The 14,767-nt window shown below is 30.6% G+C and overlaps 1 protein-coding gene across 3 annotated transcripts in view; it reads left to right on the top strand.

Annotated features, from left to right (window-relative positions):
• Positions 1-14,767, top strand: part of LOC127708371 (zinc finger MIZ domain-containing protein 1-like) — a 205,192-nt gene that overhangs the window by 28,765 nt on the left and 161,660 nt on the right. For 2 of the 3 annotated variants that reach the window (XM_052213231.1, XM_052213227.1), the window contains exon 1: positions 11,437-11,522. The exons of the other annotated variant lie outside the window; for it this stretch is intronic. The gene's annotated coding sequence lies outside the window, so the exon portion shown is untranslated. Of the gene's footprint in view, positions 1-11,436; positions 11,523-14,767 lie in introns of those variants that run through there. 3 annotated transcript variants of the gene reach the window in all.

The following is a 14,767-nucleotide window of genomic DNA, read 5'->3' as shown; positions in this document are numbered from 1 at the left end:
ATTACTGCAGTAATAAATTTACAAATTGGAATGTGCATTAAAGGAATTTAATTAGCAAAACATGAAATATAGTACTAAAATCGGCACCAATAATATGGAAATCAGAACCAATTTAGTCTTTAATATTACAAGCAGAAGATACGATTAAACTATGATCTCATCATTAGCTCTACTTGTTTTACTTAAATCATTGATTATAGGAAGATGTTACCAACTTGACAATAGGGACACAGTTAAATGGCGGACTTCAAGTTGATCTTAGCAACAATGATATTGATTGATAAAACTAGATTATTGTACAAAATAAATACTATCAATAAATACACGCTTCTTGTTTACTGATCAACTAAGGGATATTTTAATATTTTATTAGCTCAAGTTTGAAATTTGATTTTATTGAGAGCAAGTATATGTCAATAAAACTTTTAAATTCGATAATAAAAGATTTGATGATCAGCAGGTTTTTAAACTAGTATTGAGTCAATTTATTTTCTTAAAGAAGTTTAATCGCCATTAGAAATTGACATTTTGTTCTAAATATCTTGACATCAAACAAACAGTTTAGAGATGTTTTTTTAACGGTTTATATTTTTCTAAAATATTCTGACATACAAATGCCTTTCAAGATGTTTTTTTTCAAATTTTTTTCTACCACCTCTTGCTTAAAGGCAGTCATAGGACTTTATAAGATTGGTTTCTGAAGAAACTGAATAACTAAATGAATGTAAAATCATCAAGGTGGTATACAGGATGTTTAGTGGCCAAGTAGCCAATTTATACAGATCACTTCAGCATACAAGAAAAGCAGAACTTCTGTTTATGTCACCAATTTAACTGATCGCTATGGAATTGTTAAAATATTTGTTATATGGATAAAAGTCATTCATTTTTAGTTGGGTTGCATGAAGCTTATACCAGCTTATAGCATAGGGATGTCAGTCAAAGTGTTTAATAGACAGTTCCAGTTTTTGTACCAGTCACCTGCAATAAATGTCTTTTGAATGAAAAACATAGGGATACTAATCAGGCAAAGGTGTAAACTATTTGTATAAAACTTTATATTTCAGAAAGTAGAAGACATGGATACTTAGTATCTTTTATATTCTTAAATTGCATAGATCTATTGTCCCTGAGGGGCCTTGGCGGATGAGTGGTCTAAGTAGTCGAACTACTGTATCACTAGCCAGTCAACACTGAGGTTGTGAGTTCGAATCCCGCACGGGGCAGGTGCACTTGACTCCAATCTTAATTGACTAGGATTGTCAGTTTTCCTACCGAAGGTCGTGGTTCTCCCCTGGCTCTCTGGCTTCCTCCATCAATAAAAACTGACCGCCTCGAGATAGCACAATAGTGTTGAAAGTGGGTGTTAAACATCAATCAATCAATCTATTGTCCCTGAACTCATTTTTGTCGCGCAAAAGCAAGACATAGCGATCCTAGATTTTGTCGTCGGCATCATCGACATTTAGGTTCATTCTATGGTTCAATTTTGTTTTAGACATCAATAACTTTGTCAAATCTTCATGGAATTATAGGAAATTTGGACAGAGGCTCAGTTATGATCAAAATACAGTATTCAGATCAAATTTTTGAAAATATTTATTTTCATTTTTCCGTATTTTACTGATAAATGGACTTCTTCTGTTACCTTTTCTGACATCAGACTCAGACTTCTCTCTTAAACTGAGTTTTACTGTGCGTATTGCTGTGTATTTGTTTATTCTACATTGGCTAGAGGTAAGGGGGAGGGTTGAGATCTCACAAAAAATGTTTAACCCAGCAGCGTTTTTGCGCCTGTCCCAAGTCAGGAGCCACTGGCCCTTGTTAGTCTTGTATGTTTTTTTTAATTGTAGTTCATTTATATGTTTCGGAGTTTAGTGTGACGTCCATTTTCACTGAACTAGTACACGTTTTTGTTTAAGGGCCAGCTGAAGCCCACCTTCTTTGCGTGATTTTCTCGCTGTGTTGAAGACCCATTGGTGGTCTTGGGCTGTTTTCTGCTCTTTGGTCAGGTTGTTGTCTCTTTGACACATTCCCCATTTCCATTCTCAATTTTACTTAAGTACTTTAATCTTCAATTTTGAAGAGTAGATACAGTCTGGGGTTAAAGTCTTTTACACATCAATTACTTTGTCAAAGCTTAATAGAATTTAATGAAATTTTAGCAGAAACTTTTTTTATGATTAAGAGATAATGTCTGAAGCAAACTTTTGAAAATATATTATTTTCACATTCAGTATTTTTCTGATAAATGGACTTAATTTTTACAGTTAACATTTACGGACAGTCTGGGATTAAATTTTTTCTACATGATAAATTTATAAACCTTCATGGATTGTTATGAAATTTGGACAGAAGCTAATCTTCAAGACCATGAAATAGCATCTAATGAAAAAGGTTGATTTTTTTTCTAAATTCTGCATTTTACTGATAAATGGACTCACTTTTAAGTCAACTATACACTTTTACACTGACAGCAGCAATTGCAGTTGAGACACACGTTTCCATGGAACCCCTTACACATTTTTATGGTTCAGCAACACATTTTGTATAGTGTGTAATAGGATAACTATATTTGGTATATAGAATCATTACAAAGTTTACGTGTCTGTCCAAAAGGATTAATCTGAGATTGACCTTAATTTCAAGTTTCTGTGATCAAAGTCAAGCTATTGTGGTTCAGTCCATTTCTCAGATACTATAAGCAATAAGTCAACTAAATTTTATGTATGCAATGATTGTAGCATGTACTTGTCCATCTAACAGGATGTGTTTGACATTGACCTCGTTTTCTTGGTTCATTGTTCATGGTTATGTTTTTGTGCTTAAATAAGTTTCTCAAGATACTATAAACAATAGGTGAATTAAATTTGTTGTATGGAATGATTGTTGGGTGTACATGTCCTTTAAGTGAGTTCATCTGACCTTGACCTCATTTTCTTGGATCAGTGGTCAATGTTAAGTTTTTCTCGGTAAGATCTGTTTTCAAGATACCTTAAGCAATAGGTGAACTATATTTGATGCATGAGATAATTGTAAGGCATACATTTGCCTATGGCAGGGTTCATATGACCTTGACCTCCCGTTTTTCATGGTTCATGGGTCAACATTCAGTTAATGTGGTTATGTCTGTTTTTCTTGTACTTTAAGCAATAGGTCAACTATATTAGGTATATGGACTGATTTTAAGTTAAACATATACATCTATAAGAGTTCATCTAACCATTGAATTATTTTCATGGATTTTCAAAATGTGATGCATGTAGTAAAACCTTGACCTTAAAGACTTTCAATATACAATTTAATCATGGTTATTAATGCAGGCTAGACATTTCAGTGCGTGCATTCTTGTGTGTAATCAACTCCTCCTACAGTTTTCAAACCTTATCCTTGAAACTTCACAGAAAGATTGCACATATATTGACATTTTGAAATGGCTATCAAGAAATTGTTAGAGGATATTTTTCCAATGTTTTCTAGAATTTAATCTTTTGTCATCAAAACCTACAATTTCAATGTTTTATGTAATATCTTTTTTCAACCCAGATCGTTGAAACTCCACAGAAAGATTGCACACTAATTTCAGTTGTGCACCTGCTGTAATGAAACTGCATAAAGATTTTTCCCATTTTATATTTCCATATATTTAAATGGTCATAATAGACTATTTTTTCATTGTAACAAAATTTATTTGCAACCTAGCCATTTGAGTCTTTGATCCATTTCCCCCTCTTTATTTTGCATAAATCCATTATTTTTTACAAAGATATGTTTATCTCCTTATCTCATATTTATGTAGTTTTTATCTTTATATCAGCATACTTTGTTACACTTTTTGTTGGTTTAAAAAAAAAATTCGATTGAAAATGATCTTTTAAGTACAGGTAGGACAAGTACCATTAAATGAAATACATTATTTTGGTATAATTAAACTTAACATATTGTATAGATACTTGTCTATTGTTGAAGGTCATATGTTGACCTTTAGATGTCTTAATTCTGTTGCATGGTTGTGTTGCTGTCTCATTTGCATATATACCCCACATCTTTTTTAATCCTCACAAATTTTTTATTAACAAATTTTTGAAGAACAATAGCAGATTTATTGAAAGGGATAACATTTGTCTACTAGATATTGAGAAGTTATTCTAAACCTCACATAGTAAACTATGAATCAATGGAAGAAGTTCAAATTATTCAACTGTAGCTATGAAATTTCCAATACAATTTTTTTTCTTTTCAGCACAATAAATCTATCAACGGGGAAAAACAAATTTGCTGAACTTCACAGGGGAGTCTCAACATTGGATTTTGGGTACAGTTGTGCAGCTGGGATTTAAAAAACACCCCCCATTCATATATTGAATAATTGTGAAATCCGTACCTATACATATATTTCGCAGCAAAATCATAACCCATTCATATATTTATCAGCTCAAATAGAACCTAAATATATCACAATTGGTCAATTACTACCTATTGATATATTTCCTTGGTAAAATTGCACCCAATTCATATATCTGACGTATCAAAAAAGGGACCCATTCCAGCGGCACATATGTATATACCTTCATATAGGAAGAGACCCCCCGTGCTAAACTTGAAGGTATATTCTATAAAATGAAAGTCCATAAATACAGGCTTGTTTTTGGAAAATCTATTGAAACAGCTGACTGTGTAATCGAAATTATTTTTGCACCTATTTTGATAACATCTTTCTTCAGTTATTTTTTGCACAAAAGATAGTATACGAAGTTTGTTATGAATAACATCACTTATGTTTGACTTTCCTTTTTGGGGCCCATTTTTATTTTTAGTCATGACTTTTACCTTTTTGTACACTAATATCCCTAATCACAAAACTGATGAAAAAAAATAATTTCAAGCCTCAGTCTAAAAATGTAATACACCTGTACATTATTAATAAAAAGCCTTCTAAATCTTGAACATACAATCTATTGCCTGTCTCTGTTTAAGGAAGTTAAAGCACAATTAGCATATGTTCAGGCCATATTAACATCCACCTACACATATGACAAACCTCACTTAGCCTTCATACATTTCAATTTTTTTTCATCATTTAAAAAGTAGTACTAAAATGCTAAAATGTTTTCTCGTTTAAGTACCTTGACAGAAAGGTTTTTTGTCAGTTATTGCTTTTTTGAAAAATGTATTGGATTGCTGTTGTATAATTTGAGAAATTTGTACGCGATTACATTCAAATGTGCAGGTATCATACTTTTGCAATTCTTTCAAGAACATCTTCTCTACGTGATTTTCTGCACAAGAAATGACATTCTTAACTATTTATAATGAATAACAAAAAGAGAAAACATGACAATTCCTTTGTTAAAATGACATTTGATATCTGGATGTTTACGAGACTGAAGTACGCTTATAAATGATAGAAACAAACATTGACCTTTTTGACTTTATGCGGTTATGTTCAGGTAAACACTACATCTGAAAATTAAAAACTCATTTTTAATGCGATTAAACTTTTCATTCTAAAATTAGAGATTGATAGATTGATTGTTGGTTGCTCAATGTCCAGTGGCAAATATTTCATGCATGTTCAGGACAATAAAATTAGAGAAACTGATCATTGAATAATCATCTAATTGTTGATTGATTGTTGTGTGCTTAACTTTTTTCTGACTAGTATTTCATGCACTTTTAGGATGACCATAACTTTAACAATTAAAGATATGAATAGGGTCTGTAAAGTGGGTAGATCAAGATGAAGGATGAGAAAATTTAAGGGCAAAAGGAAAATGAAGGAAAGATAAATATTTGCTGTAACAAACCCCACAAAGAGCATTTAAAGGGTTCTTTTATGTGCAGACAGGATGACACTCTTTTTTAACCTTTATATCAGTACAATGATTAATTAACTATTCAGTCAGTCAATCATTTTTTTTTAAATCAACATAATGATCAACTTTTGAATCAGTCAGTCATGTTTCTAATTGATACAATGATCAATCAACTTTTGAATCAGGCAATCCTTCCTTAATCGATACAATAATCAATCAACTATTGAATCAGGCAATCCTCCCTTAATTGATACAATGATCAATCAAATATTGAATCAGTCAATCCCTTCCTTAATCAAAACAATAATCAATCAATTATTGAATCAGTCAATCCTTCAATCAGTTAATGATTTGTTTAATCAATACAATGATCTGTCAACTATTTAGCAGTCATTCATTTCACAAATCAACACAATGCTTAATCAGCTATTGAATCAGTCAATCCTTTCTTTAATCAATGCAATGATCTGTCAGATATTGAATCGGTGATTCATTTCACAAATCAACACAATGCTTAATCAGCTATTGAATCAGTCAATTATTTCTTTAATCAATAAAATGATCAGTCAAGCATTTCATTAATACAATACAATGATCAATCAACTATTCAATCAGTCAATCCTTTCTTTAATCAATAAAATGATTAATCAACTATTGAATCAGTCAAGCATTTCATTACCCAATACAATGCAATGATCAATCAACTATTGAATCGGCCAATCCTTTCTGTTATCAATAAAATGATCGAACAACTAAGGAATCAGTTAATCATTTCATTAATCAAAATGATAATATAAATAAGAAGATGTGGTATGAGTGCCAATGAGACAACTCTCCATCCAAGTCACAATGTATAAAAAGTTAACATTTATAGGTCAAAGTCCAGCCTTCAACATGGAGCCTTGGCTTACACCGAACAGCAAGCTATAAAGGGCCCCAAAATGACTAGTGTAAAAGAATTCAAACAGGAAAACCAACTGTCTAATATAAAAAACGAGTAACACCTATGAACCACACCAACAAACAACAACCACTGAACAACAGGAAATCAACTATTGAATCAGCGAATCAACTGTTCAATCAGTCAATAATTTCTATAACCAATACAGTGATCAATGAATTATTGAATCAGTCAATCATTTCTTAAATCAATACAATGATCAATTAGCTGTTCAATCAGTCAATCATTCTATCATAATAACTACCTAATCATTGAACTGATTTATAGACCATGGTTTAACCAACATTAGTCAATGACTTTATAATTAAGCATCCCTTGGTTTAAGCAGGTAGTCATTTAATAATTAGCTAACTATTTAAGATATGCTATGAAATAGTCAATTTGCTAATAGTTGGCAGTAAACTGAAATATCCTAATAAGTTGACGTAATGTCAGGTCTGATATCGAAAACCGGCAGATCAATCTTAGTATGACATAGACCTTTAATTTTGTTGCTGTAAGTAATTCATTATAAGTGAATCTGTAGTCATTCTTGCATTAGATAATAAATGGCAAACGGCAAGACTATAAACAATAAGCTTTGTTGCAATGATAAATGTCGAATACATAGACAGTAGATACAAATTACTTCCTTTGTAGAGCAATGGAGTACAGTTAGAGCTATTTCAGGCTTCATCAGTTGTCAGTTTGTTACGATATTCTAACAAATAGTTACCATCGTCAAATTACATCAGAGCAATAGTTTAGTGTTATCTCTTCTAATTATCTTGTACAGAAAACACTTTATAATTAATCATCTTATCATCCGTTTTAATGATCCTGGAAAACCTGAATTTTTGATCTCTCATTGAAAATATTTCTCAAAAGAAAATATGAAAGGAATATTTTATTTTAGGACTCAATTTAGAAAAGAATATCAGTGGTGGAAATCAATTTTCATCTGGTATATAATTGTCAACGTCAGACTGTTAGATACTTATAGTCATCTTTTAAAATATGATTTAATATAATTTCACAAATTCTCATTAGTGACATCAGAGTAGTGTTTTAACAAATAAGTCGAAAAATAAAGCTACAATAGCCTAATTGAACAGACTATTTGAAAATGTAAACCTGAAATGGATCTGATCCTTGACAATGCTTTATTCATAAGAGTTATTTCCCTTGAACTTAGATCATTCATCAAATTTCATCTTGAAATAAATCCATCAAAGATACCAGGCTTATTATTTAGTACTCCAGATGCACGTTTCGTCTTAAAAAAGATATCAGTGATGTTCAAATCAAAATAGTTTAAAAGCTAGATGAATGAAGAAGTTTAAAAACAGTAATTCAGAAACTGTTACCAAGGGAATTGAAATCTACAATCATTTCTTTGGTCTCTGATATTGAGATGACTTCCTAAATTTAGGGCCATTTGATTTTAAGGAGGGATTGGGGCTTTCAAGATTGTGTGAGATAACATTTTTGATACTGATTTTTATGTAAATAACTAATGTGATCCTTGAACAGAAGAAATAATTTATCAGGCATTTATTTACTTGAATATACTGGAAAAGCTGGTTTTTTTTTAAAACTAAGTCATTTGTTTTTGAAAAAAAATAGATTGGAAAATTTTTCTGATATATATCAAATTATAATATTTTGGTCAGGTGAGTGATTCAGTTTAGAAAGAAATGCCACTTAAAATAAAAAGTGTGCAAGAGATGAAGTTTTAAACAGTTGTTTTATTCAATAGAGAAGCTGACATTTTTTATCTTCAATAATAAATATCACCGCGATATAGTCTTTTTTGTGCTGAGGTGGCATGAAGCAAACACCAATCAATCAATAACAAACATTTTGTTCGATAGCTTCTTGCTTTCAAATTTTTAAAATATTCATGAACTCTACGATCTTTGATATTTGCTTTGGGATGACTAAATGAGGAAATACCATTATGTATTCCAAAATTCATTGGAATTTAAATCTCAAGAACCTGTTCCAATTAACTATGTGTCAGTTTTATTCAGTGTAGTTTACTTGATGATATTCTGCTAGTCCAGATAAAAATTAATATCAATAAAATCCTTTTCTATCTGTTTATTTACCAATAGGAAAGCATCTTATGTTCTTGTAGCAGCTTTTGTTGCCATTAATCAGTAATTCAATCATATTTTTTAAAAAGAACTCTGAAATAGGAATGGAATGAAGGCTAATCTATTGCAATATGTTAGAATTGGTCCTGATTGTACGTCATCAATTCGGAGAGGTCATGTGTTACACAGATTTACATCTTCGTGGCATTAATGGCTAATACGGAGCTATCAAGCTTCATCAATTAACTTTCATGAATCTTCAGCGGTGATTTTTCTCCGATGTCAGTATTTGTATCATTGTATTGATTGCAAATAACTTGACACATCGTTTCTGCAACTTTCCAGTCATGATAAATGGCCTTTTTCCGTTCTGTTGACATTACACATTACAGTATTGTCTTCCAATTTAAAACATTCCATCTTGTATTTGCACAACCAATCCAAATATATAATTCCAATCATTTTACCGTTTTAAATGACAAGTTATATACATTATTGACTTGTTTTGTAATAGTTTGTTTTTAAGCTCTGCAGGAATGTCCAAATTTTGATGAACTTTAAAATTATATTAAAATTGGAAAAAAAAACATATTTTGTGATACTATAGAAACAAATACTGAAGTATTGACGAGGGAATTAAAAAAAACAACAGTGACTTTTATCATTAAAATCCATATAGGAACAAGTATGAATTACTAGAGTTGTGTCCCTTAGAGTAGTAAATTTTAACTTTTAATGTGTTCAGATCATGGCTATAGACATTTATTCAATAGAAGTCTTCATATTTTCAAGATGAACATTTGATCATTTCTTTTAGAAAATGCAATAAAATGTATGTTATTGTCTGTATTTATAGCTGTAAAACTGGGCAAAATTCTAATGTATCATATGGGTTTTTATAAAGGGAAGCACACAAAAATTATAATATGAATAAAAAGAAAATGAGCAGATAGAAAATTTTAATAACATTTCTGAAGATAGCTTATATTAATACTTTCCAAAAATAAAAAGAAATATGAAGTCACTTTTCTTGTTCTACTCAACAAGCTTGATATAGTAGTTATAGGAAGGGAGAGTTATTTCCCTTGTCATTATATATATTTTTTTCAAAAGATGTGAATAAACAATGATCTTCCTCTTGAAATTAATTAGTTATATGATAAAGACATGAATTGCTTTTTTTTGTGGGAAAATAATGGTAACCAACAATACTATTGTGTTAATGTTTGCAATGTATGCTCTTTTTATATACCAAACATTTATTTTTGATTGTTGGAAAATGTGTATATGCAATTAAACAGACTGCATCTTTGAAAAGAATGGACAATTTTATTTTGAATGTGAAGTACTTATAGAGACTAAATAAGGTTTTATTGCACATTAGATATGTTTCTGATAAGGAAAGATTTTTTGGTTGCAAAAATGACTCTTAAAATACAAATAAAAAGCAGAGGAAAAATGTCAAAAAGTAACTGCTTATTTATGATATGATAATAAAACTTTAAACTGAAAGATGTTTATATGATGTTTTACATTGTAAAAGAATATTATCCTGTTTTACTGTTAGATGTTTCAAGTGAGTGAATTGCCATGCAGCAAAGAAGTGTTTTAAGAAGTTATATCTTATTACTGAAAAAGGATCAGAGTTATAATATTTTTTTAGTATTAATTTATAAACTAATTCAAAGTAATATAACATGAAAAATAAAATAGGTTGTATGGTGACATAATGATATATGGATAGGACAATAATTTTACAAATAAGATTTATAATGGTTTTAAATCTTCTTTTGAACATTTAAATCATTGTTTTGCTACATATATCAAAATTTATTCAACATAGAATAACAAAAAGGTGTTTAAAAGTACTTATTAAAACTTTATTGAAATCGGTGCATTAACTATCAGATTGAGAACAATTAGGATCAACAAGTTTGTTTACATTTATTACTTGTGTATTGGTCAATATTAAACTGACGATCTTTTAAGTCGAAGTCAACAAAAGGAGGATTAAGTTATACTAAGTCAATAATTGAGTTGTATTCGAATCTTTTGTCTCTTACGTTGATTATATGGCACTTGTAAAAACTGAATTATTACAGCTTATTCTAATTCTGTTAAAGAGAAATTGACTTCCACAGTAGAGAAAGTAGCTCATTTAGTTTATTTTTATTTGGTAAATCTGTCGGGGATACAGATAAAATGTCAGCGTAGTAGATTAGTTACTCTTTTTCAACTTTTATCTGAACAGAAAATGACAAGTATCACAGTATTGTTTGTTAAACAGTCGTTTCGATAAATTGTTTCCGAACAAAAGTAAACATTGGGACCAGGTCTCGCCCTCAGGTGTGCGAAGTCACTGAGGAACCTTTAGGGGAAGTTTGCTATCAGTTTAACGAGTTTATTCAATGCATTTGCTATCAGTTTAAACAAATAATTGTTGGCAAACAGTAACAAGGTGTTTCAATTTTCTGTTATTGTTAATTTATTGAGTCGATTGTGTCTTTATTTCTAAATCTGTTTTGTATATACAAATACAGTAGCCTCAACTTGGCTAATATCCAGAAAAAATGTAGTACATGATTTTAATATCTAGTGATGTTCCTTAAAGAAAGTTCAAATAAGATTGATAATTGATCCCAGGTAAACACAGAGCCGTGATTACAGGTAAGGCGTTAGTAATTGATTTATGTCCTATGTCGCTCACGTTGCTTGAAGGGGGAGGATAATAACAATATCTATTAATGTCCATTTAATGCAAATTACTAAAATTTAATTTTATACCTACAAGGAGTTTATGAATCTATTGGGAGAAAATTATGCATGATTTTAATTTTGATCTTGAAATTAGAAAGACATCTTGTAAAATTTGAAATTAAGAGATGCTGGATGCAAACCATGAAACCACCTTTTCACTGTTTTTATCTAACTTTATTCATTTTTTTTTCCTCAAGGTGTGTTTGTTTAATCTTAATAGGTGGTCTTTTCAAACAGACTTAAAAATTCAATTCTTAAGACTTTAGGTTAACCACAATAGTCTGGATGTGATTACTTTTAGGCAATATTTAAATTTAAAAATTGTCTGAGAATATTTCAGTATGATCCACCTGTCAAGCACCATGTCTTATGTTTTCAGCTCTGTGGCATTCGCCTTCAGAGTTGTATTTCGACATGACTCAGTCATGTCAAGCACCATGTCTTATGTTTTCAGCACTGTGGCATTCGCCTTGAGAGTTGTCTTTCGACATGACTCAGTCATGTCAAGCACCATGTCTTAAGTTTTCAGCACTGTGGCATTCGCCTTGAGAGTTGTCTTTCGACATGACTCAGTCATGTCAAGCACCATGTCTTAAGTTTTCAGCACTGTGGCATTCGCCTTGAGAGTTGTCTTTCGACATGACTCAGTCATGTCAAGCACCATGTCTTAAGTTTTCAGCACTGTGGCATTCGCCTTCAGAGTTGTCTTTCGACATGACTCAGTCATGTCAAACACCATGTCTTATGTTTTCAGCACTGTGGCATTCGCCTTCAGAGTTGTCTTTCGACATGACTCAGTCATGTCAAGCACCATGTCTTAAGTTTTCAGCACTGTGGCATTCGCCTTCAGAGTTGTCTTTCGACATGTCTCAGTCATGAACATGTCGTGGGAATAGCATACATCTATTTGACTTCATTGCAAGTTTGTGAACACAATTGTCTATTCGTGAATGAACTTTGAGAGTTCAAGGTCATATGATGTTATGTTGCTAAGTGAAAGTGAATTAAAGGTTGTTTGATAGCACAGTAAAAATGTTGCATTATAGGACAAATTTCAATAGTTTGTGCTATCAATGAAACAACAGTTGACTTTAAAACTTTTAAATATCATTAGTTTTTAACTCTTTGAAGGTTGTCTCCCATTTTCATTCTACATACTAAGAGTTGTCTTTCCTTTTGTGATTATTCTCATAATAGAGTGAAACAATGTCTCTATGATCAGTTTATGCAAACATGGGTTACTACTGTTTATGATTCAGCTAAGTGTTTAAACTATAGAATTTTCAAAGTAGTTCATATTTTTGAAAGTTATATTGTTGATCTACCATATGGTCTTCCAAAGGCATATTGTAATTTTCGGTGTATGAATCATAAATTGCCAATAGAACAAGGTCGTTTTTGGGGTGGCGGTTATGATCGATTTATGTGAAATTAGTGAAAAATTTCACTATCTGTTTCAATGTACACTTTTCAGATTTTTTCTTAAATGAAAAAAAAAGGCTTTTGCCTTGTAATGTGTATAAAAAGCATAATGTTATTAAGTATTGTGAACTTTTTTGTTCTGATGGCTACAGTTTACTGGTCAAACTTGCAAACTTTTGTAAAATTGTTCTGTCTGTTATAAATTAGATTTGCCTTCCACTGCAAATTCCATAAAACTTGTACTTTATACCATTGCATATGTAACCATGTCATTCTATTCGTTTCATTTCATTGTTTTGTCAATGTGTTATTGTTGTCATTAATGTAAAAATTCACATACCCCATCAGGGTCCTAAGAAATAAAATTTTCCAAGTTATAAGGAAATGCTCTATCTTTTAACATATCTTATTTCAACTAGTAATTTGTATTTTGATTTCATTAAATCAACCAAAAGAAATTTTACTTGTTAAATTCCCTTAGTTGCAGTGTTGTTTATATTTCAGGTTATATAATGTTCTCTGTTTGTTTTTCCAAATATGTCTCGCAGTAAGTCATGTTTATTTTAATGGATCTTTTTGAAAACTATACAATTTTCAATACTATTAGAGTCTCTTTCCATTTGAATATGACAGTTTCCCGATTTGTATTTAATTGTTCTAAGACAGAATTTTTGAAAATATGACAATTATATAGTTTAGCTTGCTTAAAAATTTTTGTATGAAAATTTACAATAATTGTTTTAAATCTATGTCTTATTTGCATGTGCTGAATATGTTTTGTTTATATCTGTTTCAGTTAAAATTTAACTCCTTAGATATTCAAAGCTAAGTCTTAGAAAACTCAATAATTCTTTAGATATTTACCAAATTTTAACATAGTTTCAGAGTTTACAAAGACACAAAGTGTTTTTTGATTTTGAAATTTGAATTTGAATTATTCCTGAGTTTTTGGAGTCCAAATTTGGACTGGAGTTAAAACACTTACTAAAACCTCCCAGCATTTTTTTATTGTGTCAAGATATTGAAATGGTTATGGTATTTAGTTGTATTTTTAGGTTATTTTGTTTAAATATTTTTCTGTGTTTGACCTACTGTATGACCAAATTTGAACCTTGGACTTGGGAAGTTTGTACTTTTCTACACTTTGTTTTTGTAAAGCTATCAGTAATAGAGCTGACATTTAGTTGAATAACAACAAATTTCAATAATTGAAATTATTTCAGAATGTTTGTAAAAAATAAGAAAACACTAACTTGATCATAAACGGTAAGATTTTTTGTACAAATCTTGGGTAGAAATTTCTTAAATTGTCCCAAAGAAAGACATCTTGTTTTATTCATCACTTGGTTTATCAGACATGAAATATGAATTTGAGATATTTTGGTACTTAAATCAATACAGATGTTATAAAACAGATGCATATCTCCATATTTGTAAAACCATTGATGTTTTTATTTAGATGAAAGAGTGCCATAAATATAGCATCCTTCCACAAAATCGTTGCATTAAAACCTCTGTTTAAATATCAAGTTTCGCTTCAAAGATGACACTGTGATTACATTAAAGTTGCTATAGTGGCTTTGATGTTAAAACACAATTATTTCATTTGAATGTATCAAGTTACTTTGCAATGTAAACCTGCAATACTGAGATACAGAGATCATCTGCTTTGTTGACAAGGCAAACAGTATTTGTTTACAAATAGCACAATTTTAAGTGAGTTTACACACAGT

Source organism: Mytilus californianus, unplaced genomic scaffold, assembly GCF_021869535.1.
Source record: "Mytilus californianus isolate M0D057914Y unplaced genomic scaffold, xbMytCali1.0.p SCAF_7, whole genome shotgun sequence".
In the NCBI taxonomy this organism is placed as follows: domain Eukaryota; kingdom Metazoa; phylum Mollusca; class Bivalvia; order Mytilida; family Mytilidae; genus Mytilus; species Mytilus californianus.
The sequence above is the reverse complement of the archived record's forward strand: the minus strand, read 5'-3'. Positions and strand labels throughout refer to the sequence as shown.